At 36.0% G+C, this 20,306-nt stretch overlaps 1 long non-coding RNA gene across 1 annotated transcript in view; it reads right to left on the bottom strand.

Moving 5' to 3' along the window:
* LOC129058711 (uncharacterized) overlaps nucleotides 1-20,306 on the bottom strand; it is a 46,116-nt gene that overhangs the window by 8,263 nt on the left and 17,547 nt on the right. Inside the window, exon 2 of the long non-coding RNA XR_008524016.2 lies at nucleotides 13,209-13,291. This is a non-coding gene — a long non-coding RNA (uncharacterized LOC129058711). The remainder of the gene's footprint in view (nucleotides 1-13,208; nucleotides 13,292-20,306) is intronic.

Genomic DNA, 20,306 nt, shown 5'->3' with positions numbered 1-20,306 from the left:
TATATATGTGTATATATATATATATGTACACACACACACACATACATATACATATATATCTGCCACATTGACATTAAATAGTTAAACATTAAAAGAATAATCTTAATGAGTAACTGGGGGGAAAAGTGGAAGCATGCTTCTGCGAAACTGGGAGTGTATGACACTGAAACAGGCACATCACAGAAGATATCTGTGCAATGCGGATAACTATATCAGATACTACAGCATCAAAACCTTTTTTTTTCCTCACACCATAAAAGAAGGCAGAATAACTATAAAATTCTTCATATGACTACAGACAGATGGGTGAAAGCAGAATATAGCCATAGGAAGGTCCAAAGAGAATCAATGCAAATTTGAAAAAAAAATTTCTTTAGGGAATATACAATCATAGAAATTGTTTTTAGAGAACATAAATTAAGAGAAGAGCAAGACATATTTTATTTTCCCAGTGTTTACAAAAATCTTTACAGAGTAAATAAGTTCAAGTAATGTTTAGTGAAGGCTTTTTGGTTACAGAAACTCACTCACATCTAAACAAGAAAGAAAAATTTATTTGAGGATACAGGGGTGTTTGATTACCAAGGGAGAAAGTACAACTAAGCTTCAGGAGGGATCAGAACCTGGAGGTGACCAACATCAAGTCCTCAGAAGGTTATTAAGTTATTGTCCTTCTTTTTGGAAAACTATATTTTAAAAAAATCTTGGTTTCTCTCTGGGACCCTGATAAATTCATTTGCTTCTGTAGATTGCCTATTTTGCTACTTCATGTGTATGGCTGAATATGACCCATGTAAGTTCTCATGTTTACAAGGCAAGCCACCAGCAGAAGTTGGCTAGCATCATTAAATTCTGACTCCAAATGGTTAGAATAGTCGGACTGGCCAAATTTAGGGTATATGACCAACCTTGATGAAGGTAGTTACTGCCTAGAAGTGTTCGGGCACTGAAGCTCGTGAAGGACTGTGTTAGCTCTCAAAGAAGTGACTTGTGAGCTAGACAAACATTGCATCTCAGTAGCAATAAAAGATATGTAAGTATACCCAACAAATTTCTACTTATCTCTAGATAATTTAGTTACCCTACTCAATGTCTCAGCCAACCTAATTTTAGTACGTAATCACCACAACTTTAGTGATTGGTGTAAACACTCTCTTTACATATAACTCTAGGTAACTGTCTTGATAGAAGTCCCCTGGACAATTCTCTTTATGAAGCTTGGGCTCCGAAGCAATTGCTACATTGTAACAAACTGTATTTCTTTGGGCAATAGACTCACCTAAATTAACCTATATATAAATGGGAGCTGATATGACCTGAGAAAATAACTGTGGATATGCATAGGTCTGTAATGGAATCTCGCAGTTGGCTTAGCATTGAGATTAATTTTGAAGTACTGTGGCTGGAGTGTTCCTTGAAGACCTGATCACTACTGGTATGTTACAACCATATCCAACTGCATCCATATAATGGAAGGCCTAAATGCTATCCCTCCCCGACAGCCTGAGTTCATGAGACATACACCATCAGTTCTCACATGCAACAACAGGACTTTCCTGAAACAGCCAAAAGATGGGCCTATTTTCTTGGAAATGCAGTCTGCTCCCCTTCAATCCTGATTAGAAAATGCTGAGAAAATGTAACATTTGTTCTTTTTTGGTCATGCACCATGTCTTTTGTCCTTATAGTTAATGGGAAAAATTGGAAGTGGCATTAAAGCTTGCCTGTGTCTTGCCAACATCTGTGCATATGTGTCTCTATGTGAATACTCACTTATTTAAAGGGGAATAATCATTTCTATAGCTCCACTTTTGAAACTGGAAAGTTGATCTTAATCAGACTAACTTAGTAACTAGGGCAATATGACATATGCTGCAGTGATAGTTCTTTTTATAAAAAATTCATTGAAAATCCCCATTCTCAATGCTTATCATAGCTGTGCACAGAAATCATATCTTTCTGGTCTTTCACAGATCTAGGGACTTGATCTGATGGGAATAACCTCCATACCATTGTATAACACAGCTAACAAGTGGCGTTCCCAAAAGAATACTATTTCAAATGTTGACATCAGGTGGTGGTAATAGAATATAGGACAAGAACTCCAATCTCTTAAATCTTCTCCTGGCTGCCTGCTGCTGCTCTGGATTCAGTGTCTCCCTCAGACCAAAGCAAGTGAGTCTGTGTTTCGTATTATAAATCTCTGCAGGCCCTCCTCCTGCCATGTCCTCTCTCCGAAGAGTTAAAAGTCTGCAAAGTCAAGGGAAATGTGTCTATTCAGAATTTGGGACTCTCTCTTTAACCATTCTTTGGATACCTGGAACACTAAAATTTGCTTCCCAAACAGCACCAAACCAACTTCCAAGGTTTATGTGGGGCATTTCCTAGAGGGCATCCTCTTTATGAAATACTGTACTATGAAAGGACCCATCCCAAGATTCAAGAAATAGCCAAAGGACTAATGTTTACAGTGGCAGAGATAGAACTTGGACTTGCAGTTTGGGGTGGGCATGCAACCAGGCCTTTTCCTATGTGGGATGGAGGTAGGGATGGAAGACAAGGGAGGTAAGTTACTCCTTACTGAGGATTAAGAATTGGTTCTTATTATGACACCATTTTTTTTTTCCAGAAACCCAACAAATACAAGAATTATAAATTCAAACTTGGCCTTCCAGGTATTATAAAGATTTATTTATTGAAGTAGAAGAATAGACATATTTCTTTTAAATTTTTGGCTTGATTTATAACTTTTAAATACTTAGATATATGATATGTGGGCCTCCATTTGTACTCTTGCCCAGTAATCCACAAATGTTCGAGGTCAGCACACCCAGATTCTTAAGAGTTTCCAGGAAAATTCAAATGCTTTATTAATATACAACTTTTGCCCTGACTCTAAAGTATTTGTGTCATAGGGTGAGCTGGAGGTGATAGAAACATTTTCCAGCCTGTGATAGGACAGCCTAAACTGGAATGAAATCAAGCAGAGCAGCTTGTTTATGTCTCTCTCAAGCCCAGACCTACATTTTATCCCTTTATATTCAATCTTCAAAAGCAAGGGGAGGCAAATCTAAAGAGATGCCTGCCAAACAAGCATGGTGGAGAAAAGGTTCACTTTAAGACTTAGAGAACAGGAGATAAAACCCAACTATTCTAGGATTTCTTGTCTGAGACCTACCCTGGTTCCTGATAGACATTTCCTCTGTCTACACTTGACTATAATTTCTTAGTGAAGAGGCATTAAATATTGTCACTGAGGTATTATTTGTATTTCTTGGATATTTATTTGGTTAAAAAAGCTATAGGTTGAGTTCCTTCTTCTACATGGGTTTCTACACTTGGCAGACAAACACACAACTACAGCTAAGATTCTTATGCATAGAGCAGGCCAAGAAATGCTCTCAAGCAGTGCCCCTTACAAAATAATGCTTCAAGGAAGTCAGTGTCAACCCAGATGCGCCCTAACTTACACAAACACACAAAAAAAATCTGAGATGATGCCACACGGAGAGCTAGGTTTGCTATTGCACAGCATTCGAGCAGCAACATGAATACTACAGATTCAATTTTCTTATTATCCTTCATCTGGTAAATTAATTCCATAGTCTTTTTTTTTTTAAATTAAACCTTGAGATATCTCACCATTCTGCAATATTATGACACCCAATATTAAGGCACAGTTCAAGTGTCAATAAAGTTAGCAAAGTCAGTATTACTCACTAATGATCTTTTAATGAACTGCCATATTTTCCGGCAGGCCAAAATGTCGAAGTCAAGTTTAAGCATTATCCTCGTGGTCTACTTTCAAGCTTGGTATTATATCTTGCTACACAGCAACATTAGTACTCATAAAGCTTAATGTTTCCAGGGCTCACCCTCTGTGTAAGCAGGTTAGGTGGCTACTTCTGTGACCTGATTTCAGAGCTGGCAAACCTTTTCTATTCCTAATATTTTTAAACATCTATTCTGCATCTACCATTGTACTAAAACCTGTGCTAAATGCTACTGCTAGAAAGACGTAGTGTTGGCCCTCCAAGTCATTAGAGCGATGAAAGTGGCAGACTTGACTGGCTTGCTACGGTGTGGAGAATCCTCATAGTGGAGGAGCTCCTTGTCATTAAGTAACTAGGTCTCCATGCTACCTGTGTTAAAAATGCAAACATGGGAGGTGAAGCTCACTGGTCCAGTAAAATCTGTATTAGTTAGGTAAAGATTAAGCTGCTATTTAAGAAAAAAGTAGATCCCAAATACCGTGGTTTTAAAAGATCTTTAATTTCTTAGCAAATGTTTTCATCTGCATGATCAAAAGTTGAATTGCAGGCATGTCCATGTTCTGGCTTACAGCAGGGGAAAAGAACAGATGTTGAGGGCAAGCAATTTGCTTTTAAACCGATGAAGCAGAAATTGTGCTTATCATTTCCATTCATATTCCCTTGGTGATAACTAGGTCACATTCCAGAAACAGCTGCAAAGGAGTCTGGAAAATGGAGTCTCCAGCTGGGCGGCCCCATACCTTGTTTGAACTCTAGTATTCTGAAAGAATAGCCGTATGGATTTTGATAGAAAACCAACTAAGTCTCCACTATAGAATCACTCGAAACTTCAGCATTTTCTGCATAGTCCATTTAATAAATTAGCTATTGTTCTAGTAAAATCTCAAGGTTATGAGACACAAAATGGAATATTCTTAAAAGGGTGAGAGTCGGTAGGCACTCTGCAGGATAATTGGGCCTGATTGTGAGTTGGGTGCAGAATGGAAACAGTAGTCACCTAAAATAAACTTGGAGAAGAATTTGGTAGCTAAAGATAAACTCGAAGGCACAATGAGGAATCATCTTGGAACACAGTGGAGATATTATACTGAGCTGGTGATATAACAAAGTCAAAATCATCTCAGAGTTGTCTGTGAGCACGTCAGTAATTAGAATACAATTGATCCTCGAGCAACACAGAGTTGACTGCATGAGTCCACTTACAGGAAGATTTTCTTTCACCTCTGCCACCCCTGAGGCAGCAAGACCAACCCCTCCTCTTCCTCTTCCTCCTCAGCCTACTCAAGGTAAAGACAAAAATGTCTTCATTTTTGTCTTATAATTACCTACTTTACTTGATGAATAATAAACATTTTTTCTTCCTCATGTTTTTCTTAATAACATTTTCTTTTCCCTAACTGTTTTGTGGGTAAGAATACAGTGTATATTGTATTTTGTATTAATAAAAAATTGTGTTAATTGACATTTTGTTATTGGTAATGCTTCCATTCAGCAGTAGGCTATTAGTACTTAAGTTTTGGGGGAGTCAAAAATTCTATGAAAATTTTTGACTGTGCAGGGGATTGGCAGCCCTAATCCCCACATTGTTCAAGGGCCAACTGTACTTACATATTCAGTTTTTGCAAACAGTATTGTACCTATTTTTGTTTCTCCAACTGGAAAAGGCATAGCGGTATGGACATTAGCATTGGACATTTCTACCTATAAAATATTTTAGCATTAATATCAAAAAATCATTTAAAGTTAATATATTTACACGAGATATTTTATGCTTTTTAATTTTTCACATCCTTATTTGGATTTTGTTAGATAAATTTAAAATGCGTAGTGAGGGTGATAAGCACATATTTATACTTATTCATTTGAGGTTTTTGAAATCCTGGATGCAGCTGGGATTCTTTAGTTATATGATGATCTGGCGCCACCCAGCAGACTGGGCAAGCATTGACTTTGTGGCCACTTGAAAAACAAGGGCTGAGAGTGGCTTTCACAGTCGTGAGTCAGTCTTCCCAAACAACAGACTGTTCTCCTGGTTCTTATGTCAGGAGGCAGTCAGGCTATTCAGGAACTACTTGGATAAAACTGATCTTTCGAGTTAGATTATTTTTTCAAATGCCAAATCCTACATACAAATTAAAAATTTTTCCCAGTTTGCCCTATTTCTATTTCTTCCCCCATTTTCAAGAATAGAATTAGGATTTGGCTCTTTGTTTCCAACTTCCCTGATCCTTTCCAATCCCTTCACCTACATTTCTGGAGATCATGGTAGAGAACTGAGAGGGCTTACTCATTTGCGATCAAATTTGAATTGTAAACTACTTTCCTAGCTATGTCCATGGTGCTCAAACAGGGAATTATTCTAAGGAGAAAATGTTTTTAAAATTTATTTTATTTTTAACTTTTATCTATTTATTTATTTGAGACTGGGTTATGTGACTGGCTAATTTTTTTGTAATTTGGGTAGAGATGGGATTTCGCCATGTTGCTGAGGCTGGTCTTGAACTCAGGCTCAAGTGATCCACCTGCCTTGGCCTCCCAAAGTGTTGGAATCACAGGCATGAGCCACTGTACCCCGCTGGAACTATCTTACAAGACTGTGATTTAGATTTCTCTACCATTTACATTTTTTCCACACACTGTTTAATCTCGTAAGTTCCCTGGGGAGTGTCTCCAATTATATAAATTACTAAGAACGCTGTGCCAAACCTTACCACTGTTTGTGGTGAAAAATATAAGTAGGCTTTTGTCCAAATTGCCTTTAAGTGCTTATCACATTCTTCTTTATAGATTTACATTTTACCTATACCATTCACACAGACAGTACTGCTTATAAAAAATGTTATTGAAGACTGTTGTCTCTGAAGATGTAGCTTAGGTTGAAAATCAACCAAACTACAATAATGAAAGAAACTACAATAATCTATTTGGGAAGAATTAATTAATTTTTTTTTTTTAGACTGAGTCTTGCTCTTGCCACCCAGGCTGAAGAGCAATGGCGCTATCTCCTCTCACTGCAACCTCTGCCCCCTGGGTTCAAGTGATTCTCCTGCCTTAGCTCCCAAGTACCTGGGATTACAGGCACCTGCCACCACCCCAGGGTTTTGTATTTTTAGTAGAGACGGGGTTTCACCATGTTGGCCAGGCTGGCCTTGAACTCCTGACCTCAAGTGATCCACCCCTCAGCCTCACAAAGTGCTGGGATTACAGGCGTCAGCCACCATGCTCGGCCTGTTGGTTTCTTCAGTGGAAGAGAGTACCTATTGCTTCTTTCTTACAACTCAAGCAATAGGCTTTTAAATTACTGGTGATACCAACTTACCAGGAATACCTTCTTCAATTACTAATTTCAGGTTAAGAGTTCCTATTTAGCTTAAATATCAAGCTCCCTGAAAGAATAACCTATACTAAGTTTTTCTTCACCTCCATATTTTTATTGTTTACAGTTTAATGCAGCCATGTTCCTATCACACTTCTTCATGAAACCTACTGGAGTCAGGAATAAATTTTTATTCACCAAATGCAATGACTGCTTCAGTCTTCACCTTTTCTGTACCACTTATCTCGCTTCGACATTATCTTCTTAAATTCCTATCTCTCTTTGGTTTTTATGTCACACTTTTTCTGGTTCCTGTCTCATTATCTCATCCTTTTCTTCTTTGTCTTCATTGCAGTTTCTTCTTCTATCTGCACTGTTTATGTCAGAGGTCAAGGGTTCTGCATTTGGCCTTCTGTCTATCCTCACTGGAGTAGTCCTACCATTTCAACGACTACAACCACTGCAATTATCTCTAACCTGACCTCCTTCCTGATGTCATACTCACATATTGAATTGCCCTGTAGACATTTTCAACAATGTCTCACAGACATTTCAAAGGTGTCCAAAAGAGAGCTCATTACCTTTCCTCTCAGATGTGCTTCTTCTTCTTCACAATGTTTTTCATAAAAAGCATCCATCCAGTCTCCTAGCAAGAACGCTTAAAAATTTTAGATGTCTTCCTATTGCCACCTCTCCCCTGTATCAAACATCTAAGTGACCAGTTTCTATTATTTTCAAACACCCAATATATTTCCAGTTTATTAGCTTCATTCTACTCCCCCCCCCCAACCAGTTTCTGCATTAATTAAGGCCATCATCTTGTTTCACTAGATTATTGTTATGGCTGCTAATTTGTAGACCTTTTCTCTGTCTCTCTCTCCATTCTTCAATATCCTTTTGACAATGCCACCAGAGGGGGGGAAAAAGCAAATATGGTCATATTATTTCCATGTTAAATGATTGTTCTATTAATTATTGACAGAGGAATGCTGAAATTGAAGTCAGTCCAATTTTCCAACAAGCCAGGTGTCTATAGAACTGAAGCTTGAGAAACTTACATTTGTATAATTAAATGCACCTGCTGTCTGTTGACCAACTTCTTTTCCTTGTCCCTTCTGTTGTCTTTCCCAGCTATATAAACCCTTGAGTGGGAGTGGAGAAAGGGGGAGAGTGGGAGAGTGAAGAGTGGATTTAGGGTTTGTCTCCCACCTCTCCAGCTGACATCACCCAAATAAAAGCTTCTTCTCTGACAATACTCATTGTCTCAGTGATTGGTTTTCTGCGTGGTGAGCAATGGGACCTAGAGCAAACCCCTGGTTATTCGTAATACAGTTTCCTACTATAACTGTGAATTTGTCTATTTCTACTTGCAGAAATGTTAATGTCTTCTGTAGATTCGCTTTTTTTTTGTTTCTGTTAAGTTTTGCTTTGCTTACTTTTAAGCTGTATTATAAGTAGCATGCACACTTAGAAGTATTATGTATTTTTTTAACGAATTCCGTTTATCATTATGAAATATCTCTTTATCTTTGGTAGTACTACTTGTTTTGAAATTTACTTTGTTGGCTATTCATATAGCCGAATCAGGTCTCTTATGATTGGGAGTTTGCTTTCAACCTATCCATGTTGCATTTAAAATGCAATTTCTGTAGAGGGTGTACTGTATATTGTTAGTATACTGACTTATTTTTTTCACCTCTGACAATATTGCTTTTTCTTCAGAATGTGTAGTCATTTTACATTTAATGCAATTATTGATATGATTTACTTGAAGTTTAACATCTTATTTATATTTTTAATTTTTTGTTCTTCTTTTGTTTCCTTCATCTTACCTTCCTGCCTTCTTTTAATCTAGTATTAGTTTAAAGTAGTATTAAGGTAGCATTCTATTTTATATAACCTGTTAGATTTTTATTATACTTCTTAATTTTATTTTTAAGTAGTTGCTTTAGGGACTAAAGTGTGCACATTTAACCTACCATATTCTATGCTGAATTAATATACTCCACCTCACATATAATAGAGGACACTCATCAAATTATAATTCTATTTATTCCCATTTCATGTTTTTTAATGCTCTTAAGCATTTTACTTTTTCATATATTATTAACCTCACAATATAAATGTTTTGTTTTAAATAGTGAAATGTCTTTCAAACAAATTAGGAGAAAAAATGTTTGCATGTTCACCTTATTATTTACCATTTTTGGCATTCTTCAATTATTTTTGCAGATCTGAATTTCCTACTGGTATCATTTCTCTTCAGGTTGAAGAAGTTTTGACATTTCTTATAGTGCAGATATGATGGCAACAAATTCTCTCAGCTTTGATTTATTATTTATTCAGTTATCTGAAAAAGTATGTATTTTACCTTTGGTTTTGAAGGTGATTTTTGCTGGATGTAGGATTCTAAGTTGACAATCATTTTTTAGTTGTTTTCTTTTAGCACTTTAAAATGTCAATGTGTTGGGTTAATGAGATTGTTACTCCTTCTTACGTGATGCATTCTTTACTCTGGTACCCGTTAGAATTTTTTCTTTCCCTTTGGATTTCAGTTGACAATGATATACTTATGTGCATTTTGTATAAATTTATTCCACTGGAGATTCACTGACCTTCCTGGATTTGTAGATGTATGTATTTTCAAACATATAAGGAAAATTTTCAGTCATTGTTTCTCCAAGATCTTTTGTCTCCTGACTTATTCCCTCTCCTATCCTTCTGTTCTTCCAATTACAGGTATATTTGATTGCTTGATGTTTAACAGTTCAACTGATGCTCTGTTTTTGTTTGTTTGTTTATGTCTTTTTTTTCTATTCTTTACTTTGGATAAGTTCTCTTGACCTGTCTTCAAGGTCACTAACCATTTGATTATTTTGTGATTTTCCTGTATAGTTCATCTATTTTTTTTTTACATGTTGTAGTTTACAGATATATAATTTTTAACTAATTTTTCTTACTTATTTTATTTTATTCTCTGCTGAGATTACCCACCTATCCACCTATTCTTCTCATATTTTCCTATTGAAGATAGATCTTTTAAATTATTTTCTGCTAATTCCAGTATCTGGATAAACTGTGGTTTGCTTTTGGTGATTTTTTTCCTTGTGCATGAGTCCTAGTTCTGCCTCTACATAGGTCTTGTAATTTCTTATTGCATAGTAGAAATTAAGTATAGAAGAAGACTAGGGATAGAGGATTAACAGTGGGTTTTTATTTTCTTTTTGCCAAGAAATTTCAAGTTATCTTTTCATCTCTTGGCTAAAGTGGGAGTTGATCATATTTCACCAAGGGTTTATTTATCTGGGACTGAGATGAAGCTTCCCTCTTGTTAACCCAATCACCAACATTCAGTTTTCCAAGGAAGGGCTAGTCTCATGGAGCTTATCAGGATTTTATTTGGGATTCCTTGTAATACCTTTGAATTTTTAAATTTCAGGTATGGGGAGAATATGGGAGATGCAGCAGATTGAATGATTTCTGTCTGCTTATCAGTTCTTACTTCAATTTCATTGTTTTCAGCAAACTTGGGATAAGGTAGAGAGAATGACTGTGTTGAGCAAATTATTACTGTGCTTGGTAGTCTTTCAGACTGTAATGTAGCCCACGATCTCCACTGTTGCCAATAGCTCAGATGGCTTCATTTCCACCCAGTAAAGTCCTGGGTCTTGAGCATTCTTCTGCTTGTCCTGCATCCAGACCTTCCAGATGTCACTGCTTACTTATAATGGGCACCTTTCTCTGGAAATCAGTTCATCAAGCCTTTCATGGTTCATTGACAGTCCCATATGTAAGTATGATTTTTATTTTATCTTTTGATGTTCTCATAATGTCAAAGGTGCGTGAACCAGAGCAACCCCATCTAGAACAGGAGCTGGGTAAAATGAGGCTGCGACCCATGGGGCTGCATTCCCAGACAGTTAAGGCATTCTAAGTATAGGAGGTTGGCAGAAGATACAGGTCATAAAGACCTTGCTGATAAAACAGTTTACTTCAAAGAAGCCAGCTAAAACCAGCGAAAACCAAGATGGTGACGAGTGACCTCTGGTTGTCCTCACTGCTATACTCCCACCAGTGCCATGACAGTGTACAAAGGCCATGGCAACATCAGGAAGTTACCCTATATGGTCTCAAAAGGGGAGGCATAAATAGTCCACCCCTTGTTTAGCATATAATCAAGAAATGGCCATAAAAATAAGCAACCAGCAGCCCTCTGGGCTGCTCTATCTATAGGGTAGCCATTTTTTTGTTCCTTTACTTTCCTAATAAACTTGCTTTCACTTTACTCTATGGACTCGCCCTGAATTCCTTCTTACATGAGATCCAAGAGCCCTTTCTTGAGGTCTTCGTCTGCACCCCTTTCCTGTAACAATAAGAGCTAAGGTCTTTTGTGTCCTAATTGGAAGCAGATAGTGCCTAGTGAACTTTTAAACATTTTTTGAGACTCATTTCGAATGTTACTTCTTAGAAGCTTTTTATTAAAATTCTCATTTGAAACTAATTCTTCTGTTGTGGCCCTGATATACAATCTTAGAATATTATCTATATCAGTTTAAAATAACTAGTTGTTTATTGGATTTATTTTCTAAAAGACAGTACAATATTTGAGTCCGAGGACCACATTGTATTCATCCATTTAGCGTCAATAAGTAGTGGTAGATTGTGTTGTGAAATGAAAATAAATCTTGGGGATCCCAAAATCACTAAGCTAAAGGGAAAAGTCAAGCTGGGAACTCCTTAGGGCAAACCTCCCTCCCATTCTATTCGAAGTCACCCCTCTGCTCACTTATAAATGCATATGTTATTGCCTTCTTTGGAGAGGCTAATCAGAAACAAAAAAAATGCAAAAATTTGTCTCTTACCTACCTATACCTGGAAGCCCCTTCCCTGCTTGGAGTTGGCCTGCTTTTCTGGACCAATCAATGTTCATCTTACATATGTTGACTGATGTCTCATGTCTCTCTGAAATGTATAAAACCAAGCTGTGCTCTGGTGCATGTGTCGTCAGGACCTCCTGAGGCTGTGTCACGGGTACGGGCCCTCAACCTTGGCAAAATAAACTTTCTAAATTAACTGATACCTGTCTTAGATATTTGGAGTTCACAGTACTATAAGGAATTTAAACAGCAAGAAATCAACAAGAAAAATAAATAACTCCATTAAAAAGTGAGCAAAGGACATGAACAGACAATTCAACACATACAAGTGGCCAACCAGCATATGAAAAAATGCTTATCATCACCAATCATCAGAGAAATGTAAATCAAAACCACAATGAGATATCATCTCACATCAGTAAGAATGCCTATTATTAAAAAGTCAAAAAATTACAAATGTTGGTGAGGCTGCGGAGAAAAGGGAATGCTTATATACTGTTGGTGGAAATGTAAATTAGTTTAGCTACTCTAGAAAGCAGTTTGGAGATTTCTAAAAAAACTACAAAGATAGCTACTATTTGACCCAGAAATCCTACTACTGGGTATATACCCAAAGGAAAACAAATTATTTTACCAAAAAGACACATGCATGTGTATGTTCACTGCAGCATTATTCATAATAAAAAAGACATGGAATCAACTTAGGGTCCCATCAATGGTGGATTGAATAAAGAAAATGTAGTACATATACACTATGGAATACTATGCAGCCATAAAGAATGCAATCATTTCCTCTGCAGCAACATGGTTGTAGCTGGAGACAGTTATCCTAAACGAATTAATGCAGAAACAGAAAACCAAATACTGAATATTCACAGTTATAAGTGAGAACTCAACACTGAGTACACATGGACACACAGGAACAGTAGATGCTGAGGACTACCAGAGGAGAAAGGGAGGGAGGGGGAATAGGGCTTGAAAAACTACCTATTGTGTAATATGTTCACTACCTGGGTGATAGGTTTAATCATACCTCAAGCCGCAGCATCATGCAATATACCCGTGTAACAAACAAGCATGTGTATCCAAGAGTCTAAAATAAAAGTTAAAAAATGGTGTAGATTCTGTGTCACTATGAATACATAATAATCTTGTTGAGTATACCATATTTTCTCATACCTCCATGAGCGTGCACATGCTAAAGTCTCCCCCCATGGCATAAAATTCCCATCCTTCCTTTACCTGTGAAACTCTGGCTTATACTCCAGCGCCCAGCTCAGTCAATCTTTTTTCAGTCAGATTTTCTTGATGCTCTTTCAGAGTACCTACCACATAACAGTATGTGTTAATTTTAATTATGTTCCCTATCTCTAGCACCAGAGTGCAAGCTACTGACAATAGTAGACAATAGTAGAAGGGAAGCAGCTTAGAGTGGTTGAAAGACCATTAGTTTCAGTTGTAGATGTACTGGGATTTAAATGGACTGGGCTTGTACTTAGTAGTTCTGAAATCTTTAGCAAGTTTATTAAATTTTCTGAAACTGAAACGGTACAATTCCTGACATACGATTGGTACTCTATAAATGGGAATTGTTATTGTGTGGTATTAGAAATTTATTGCTACGAAGTATTTACAAAATGTTTAGTGAATGAATGAGTGCATGAGTGAGTAAGTGAGAATTTTTTTTTCTTACAAAATAGAGGCTGAGAAGTTTAAGGTCCAGTGTCTGCATCCGGTGAGAGCCTTCTTGGTGGTGGGGACTCTGAAGAGTCTCAAGGTAGCATAGGGCATCACATGGTGAGGGGGCTGAGCACGCTGATTGTTAGCTCAGTTATTTCTTACTCTTCTTATAAAGCCACCAGTTCCACTCTCATGATAACCCATTAATCCAGTATTTCATTAATCTATTAATCCATGAATAGATTAACCCATTCATGAGGGCAGAGCCTTAATAACCCAATCACCTCTTAAAAATCTGGCCCCATCCCTCTATACTGTCACATAGGGGATTAATATTTAACATGAGTTTTGGAGGGGACAAATATTCAAATCATAGCATCTTGTGATAATGCCCTGACTACTTAAGAACAATTTACTTCTGGTATAACACATGTCCTAAAATTCTGCTAAGAGGTTGCAAATATCAGATATCTAAGAATTTTTTTCATGTGCTATCATAATTCTTTAGGTAATAAATCCAACCAGTTAGTGATAATAAATGCTCATTAAATATTTATACAGTAGGTTTGTATATATTACATAATAAAATTCACTAGTTATAGAAAATATTTTCTAGCTAATAGAACATACATATCATAATTTAAGGCCTATAATTCTAAAGTTCATAAAAATCCAGACAATAATTTTCTGAAGTAGTGAAGATATTTTATTTTCCATAATAAAAGTGTATTATTGACTATGTTATCGGGCCTTTTAAAGAATCTTATGCCTTTTTATATTTGTTGTAGACTGAACAATGCTATATCTGACACTTCAAGATAAAATGAATTTGCATTTCACAGTTAAAGTCAAGTTATCCCTTTTTTTGCTGTGATAAAATATTCTTAAAAATGGGTAAGACATTCTGACACAGCTACACATTTCTGAAACATAAACAAAATGAAAAATTTGAGAGCCCACAAATCAGTTTTCCATTGTAGAGATTCATTATCTGTAATCTTGCTTGACTGAACAGCTCTATGACTGAACAAGAATTGAAGCTCGTTCATTTTTTTTCTCTTCTTGTAGCACATTCATGAAACAAAGTGCCAGAACAAAATGGGCACACTACCAACTGTGTGCATTTTTCTTTTAGATGTCAGGATGCTGCCAGCCCAAACACGCTTTGTTTCTTTACCCTCATCCTCTCTGCTTGATTGTTGTCTCCTTGATTTGCAATTTGCTGAGCTTAAACTTATTTTTACAAGCAAACACATGTAACCTATTTTTTTTTTTTTTTTGCGAGTGAGTTTGTTTAGTATTTTGAAAATCATATAAGACTTTTTTTTTTTTTTATTTCTCCAAATGAAGCTGATTCAGCAGGGCATTTTTCCTTTTGAAAGGCAAAGCCATTTCAAGTGAAAGTTCTTCTAAAGATGATTTGTTTTTTCTTAGCCTTATAAGTTTTGTCATCGTCTGCATTTCTCTCAACATAAAAGGCTCTCTCCTGCCTTTCTCTCTTATTTATTGACGACTGTACTAACAATAGTTTTCCTGGAAGCAGAAAAATTTCTTACCCTCTGACTTCTTGCTGGTCAACACAACTCTCTACTTCGACATGTTACATTTGGGAATGAAATATTAATATATGAGACCAGGCAATCTTTCAAAGAAGATAAAGTAAGGGAATAATCCATTCTGATAATTTTTTTCATGACATGAAAAAGAAAAAAGTGTGTTTTTGTGCATGTGCATATGTTAGAATGTGATAGAAATAAAATTTTATTTATTTTTAAAAGATCATCATGGGCCATCCATACAGTGTACGTGAGGTGACTTGTGAACACTGACAAACACAGGGTGGGGTTCTTCATTCAAACAAAACTTAGCAAGTCAATTGATGGCTGTAAGAAAAACCCAGAAAAATGCAAAGAAAATGCAGTCAGGGAAGACAAAAGAGATATAGGAGAAAGCATTTTGTAGAAAGAAGCCAGATTTTTTTTTTTTTTAACCACCAAGAACCTCTTCTTCACGATTAATAACAATTCTTAAGGTGAGTAGTTGAATGATTTATGTTTATAAATTAAATACTCAAGATTTCAATTTAAAAAAGGGAAAAGAATGAGCAATGCCATGCTTTCCATGTCAGACAAGAGCATTGGGCATTACTCCCTGGTCTTTCTTTTCCAATAACAATAACCAGATATGACATTGTGGCAATATTTTATTTAATACAAGACCTGTGAAAAGGAAAAACATATAGCAGCATTTTTTAAAGGAGACACAAATGGCCTCTGCTTTTCACAGGACTTAAATAAAATATTCCTAAAGTAATTTTTCCCTATCTCTGTCTTCCTCATATTTTTGCTCTTAGGAAGAAAAGGGCAAGAAAAATTTCTAAAGTAACTTTGTTCAATTCAAATGTTCATTAACCAAACTTTAAAGACATTAGGGTATCATTATCATCAAGTCTATTTTAGAAGTTTATTTTTACTTAATCAGTTACATACTCTCATTCATAAACCATAAACGTTTTTCACATGCCAAAGCATTCGTGCTTAGTTTCAACAAAACAAAGCAATACAAAATGAAGTGCTGCTACTTAAAAATAAGCCTAATCTGGGTAAAGAAAATACCATTTTTACTGCTAATTTCTCCCTGCTAGTGCTCAATCTAATGCCGGCAGCCTTCTGCCTCATGTCTTGTTGCTACACATGGCTACAGGAGCTACATTCTGTGCCATCCTATGTGCCACTCAGGTGTGCTTCAAGGTCAATGTTGCCCCTTGGAGTTGCACAGCATAGAAATCCTGATTCTCTCAATCACCCAGGCTTACAACTATGCAAAGAGATTTCCATTGTCATTCATTTATACATTCAGCAACAGAATCCAGGTAGGAGTAGCTGACACAGAGCCAGGGAAATGTATCCTGCAACAGTCAGCTCCACTGCAAGACTGTGGGGCAGATAAAGACTAAAGATGGTTATGAGGGCAAACAAATATACAGTCAGCATAACTTAGATCTATTCAGGAACTGTATTTTTGCGTGGATTAGATTGAGCTCTAGTAAGGAGAAATTTTGCCAGGAAAACAATGAATTCCACAATCATGCCATGACAACTGTCTTCTTCCTCAAGTGATTTTTGAGTAAGGTACAATGGAGGCAAAACAAAACACAGAAATACTTTCAGTGAGGTTTTACCCATGCCTTAAAGTAGACTCCAGGAAGCTAGAGGGAGAAGGTTCCATATATGTCAAGCAGAAGTTTCCTTATATGCCAGGTAAGCCAATTCCTCAAACCAAAGTAGGCTACATGGCTTTCTCTCTTAATTCCCTATTCTTGCAATATGTCTTCCAAATTTGCAATTTATGATATGCATAGACAAAAAGGCAAAATAAGCTAAAATTGAAGGGAACCCTCAGCCTTCAATCCATATGCACAGTTTTTGGTGGGTAGTACTTTTGATGGTGACTTGGAAGTGAGAATGCATCACTAGAAACAAGGTTATTGTGATTTTCAAAACACTTCACAGTTTGCAAAGTATTTTTATTATGTGCACTCTTGTAAACCTCATCACAACCTGACAAGGTTAGAAATCACTATTGCTGATATTTTATAAATCAGTGCTAAGAATCTGTCCATTGTTGCTGCATGAGGAGTTAGGATTCCACTTCAGATCTCAGAACTATTTAGTCTATAATAATTTTTCCATGGTACTAGGCTGCTTTTCTAACTCTGGCACTCCTGCCTGTTATTGTACACACAGTAAAAGATCATTCACTTCCTCACTTCTGCATAAAAAGACCAGTATTGCAAGTAAAATCAGTTAGTACCAAAACCTATAACTGTTATTTATAAAACTTGAAATTAAAGCATGGGATATTCAAGAACATTATTTCCTTCTAAAAAATAACTTTAGTCATTCTTAAAAAGCCAAAGGAAACACCCATCTTGTTTGATCTATAAATCCCCATATTATTTTTTTCCATCTCAATCTTGGCCTTCATTTCTTCTAGTGGCATAAATAACTGGAGCATTTCTGAGAAGGTTAGGGAACGAGCTTTAGAGAGTAAAAGAGAAAATGTTAGGTCTCCTCTCAGAGGATGAGTGTATTAGAGTTAATTGGGATACTTGAACCAGAGGTTGGTTTTAATATGCCTCTATTTCCTTCCATGGCTGTCATGACAGAGCTAACTCACTCATCTACTTTGTCCTTTCATCAGGGTGGTGCTTCCATATATGATCATTGGATCATTGCAGGTGTTCCTGAAATGAACAGATTCTTGAGGTCCAGCTCAGATCGACTAAATCAGAATTTCCATGATTGGGCCCTTGATATTTATGAGCACTTAAGTCAGAAATACTGCGAGAGAGAGATTAACCTGATTTTGCATGCAGGAATAAACCTTTTATTGAGGAACTAATTTCTCAATATGTCAAGTTTTTGGCAGCTTTCTGTACCATCTATTAGAATGAATCAACATTAATGAAGGCTTGCTTCCTTGGGGCGTGTAACCTTTTGTCTCAGAGGATTTGGAATATTAGATTCTTACCTCTCTTCCCAATGGCAGAAAAAAAAATGAGTTTGAGAGATGAAAGGACAGAGCAGCGTTTTTTATCAAGTCAATTGTTATTTTCTACTTAACCTCTCTAATCTGCTTATTTTGGGGGAAAATAAGCAACTGTATTCTTTGTCAAGATTATTAAAGCCTAAATTGTGTCCGTATGCATGTGGCTTCTACTTGATACAATCAGAAAGAAAATAACACCTAAGCCAAAAATCTCCAACTATTTCCAGTGGGGATAAAACATTTTTAAAGTCTTCGAATAGCAAATGTTGCTTAGCCATTAGCTACGTAAAGATTGAGGAAAAAATTTAAAAGAGAACACTGAAAAACCCTTTGAAACGTTAAGTTATAGTACAACTCCACCCAATGGATTTCTGCTGAATTTCACTTTTGTTGAGAAACACTGTATATACTAAATGCCATCTGAATTTATACTTAATTAATTATAGTTATGTAAAAAGTAAAGTATTAGTTATATAAATAGGGAAAGGACTGAAAGAGAATACATCCAGATATAAACAGATTTTGGTATGTGTGGAAAATCTGGATAAAATATATATTCTACTTTTAAAATACTTTCTACATTTTCATTTATCTATCTGTATGTATTTTACATCTATTTAAACTTAGTGAAAAAGTCCAATAAGCATAATTTTACAAGAAACATTTTATGGATGTAAAATGCAAAACATGTGGAAGGGTAGTTTTTAGGCTGTCTTCACCATAAAAAGGTTATGCAGCTTTAGCTCTTGTATCATGTTTTTAATTAGTTGTGACTTGTAATCTAATAGTTCAATAAAATAGAAGTGAGATAATTGCATTTTACTTCCACCTTTTCCATTAACTTGGTTTGCTATTATGGATAAATAATTTAATATCTCTAGTTTCTTCTTCAGTGAAACACAAACAACTACATTAACTTTTATTTTCACTCTAGCATCAAGAACTAATTGAGGCAATGACTGGAAAGAATCACAAGTACGTGAAGAAAATATTTATTAACATTCTGCAAGATAACATTATTACTTTATTTCTTGGAGCAGTTTATAAATACTAGCAACTGAACCCACTCTTTGAAAAATAAACCCAAATAAGCAATTTTTGCTAAAAAATAAGCAAGATCGTGATAAAATCAATAAAAATGAATAAAATAAGTAGCAATGGAAATTTGTTACTTAAGAAATTATTTGATATGCCTCATGAATTGGTTAAGATGCTAAAAGGGGCTTAAGCTGCTAAACAAAATCTAAATATAGTGGCTTAAATAACATAGAAGTTAATTTTTCCTTTTACATAGGGTTTCTCTGAAGATGAGCATCCAGACTGGCAGGGAGACTATGTCATTCAAATTTCACTGGTAAGAATTTGTTCATATAGCTAGACTTTGCAGCAAGGGAGGCTGAAAAATGTAATCCTTAAGTGGTGTACTCCATTGCCCAGGGGAAGAGGGGCAAAAAGGGGTTTTGTTTTGTTTTAGGCTAGCTAACATTCTTCTAGTTATACTTATATCTTGGTCTCTGAAAATAGTTCATGAAATCATTGCATCATTGGATGGGAACAATATCTTACATTTATTCCTCATTCCATCCCATGGCTTTAAGTTCCTTTCATATGATGATTATCCCCAAGTTTATATTTCCAGCTTTAATCTCTGCCTTGAACTTCAGATTGGTACACTAAACAGTTTGCTTACCCATTCACTTGGATGTTTAACATCTCAAATTTAACATGTCAAATCAGTTAACAGCATTAACATCCACCTAAAATCTGGAAGCCCGTTTTAATTCCTCTGCTTCAAATGAAGTCAGTCACTGACACTTTCTTTTTGTCTTTCTTTCTGTCTAATAGAAACCATGAGTTTTAGATGAGCACCTGGCATCTCAGCTACAGACCATATCTCTAGCTCCTTTTGTAGGAGGCAGATGGGGTTCAATGACTAATCTCTTTTCAATGGGATATAGGCTGAAGCCATCATGCAACTTTCAGATCATGCTTATTAAAAAAGTGGAGCAGCAACTAGAACTTTATACATAGCTGGTGGAAATGCTTTGGAAAACAGTTCGACAGTTTCTTATAAAGTTAAATATAAACTTACCATACTACTCAGCAATT

This window comes from Pongo abelii, chromosome 2 (assembly GCF_028885655.2).
Source record: "Pongo abelii isolate AG06213 chromosome 2, NHGRI_mPonAbe1-v2.0_pri, whole genome shotgun sequence".
NCBI classification, from domain to species: domain Eukaryota; kingdom Metazoa; phylum Chordata; class Mammalia; order Primates; family Hominidae; genus Pongo; species Pongo abelii.
Note: the sequence above shows the minus strand (reverse complement) of the source record. Positions and strands in the feature narration are given on the sequence as shown.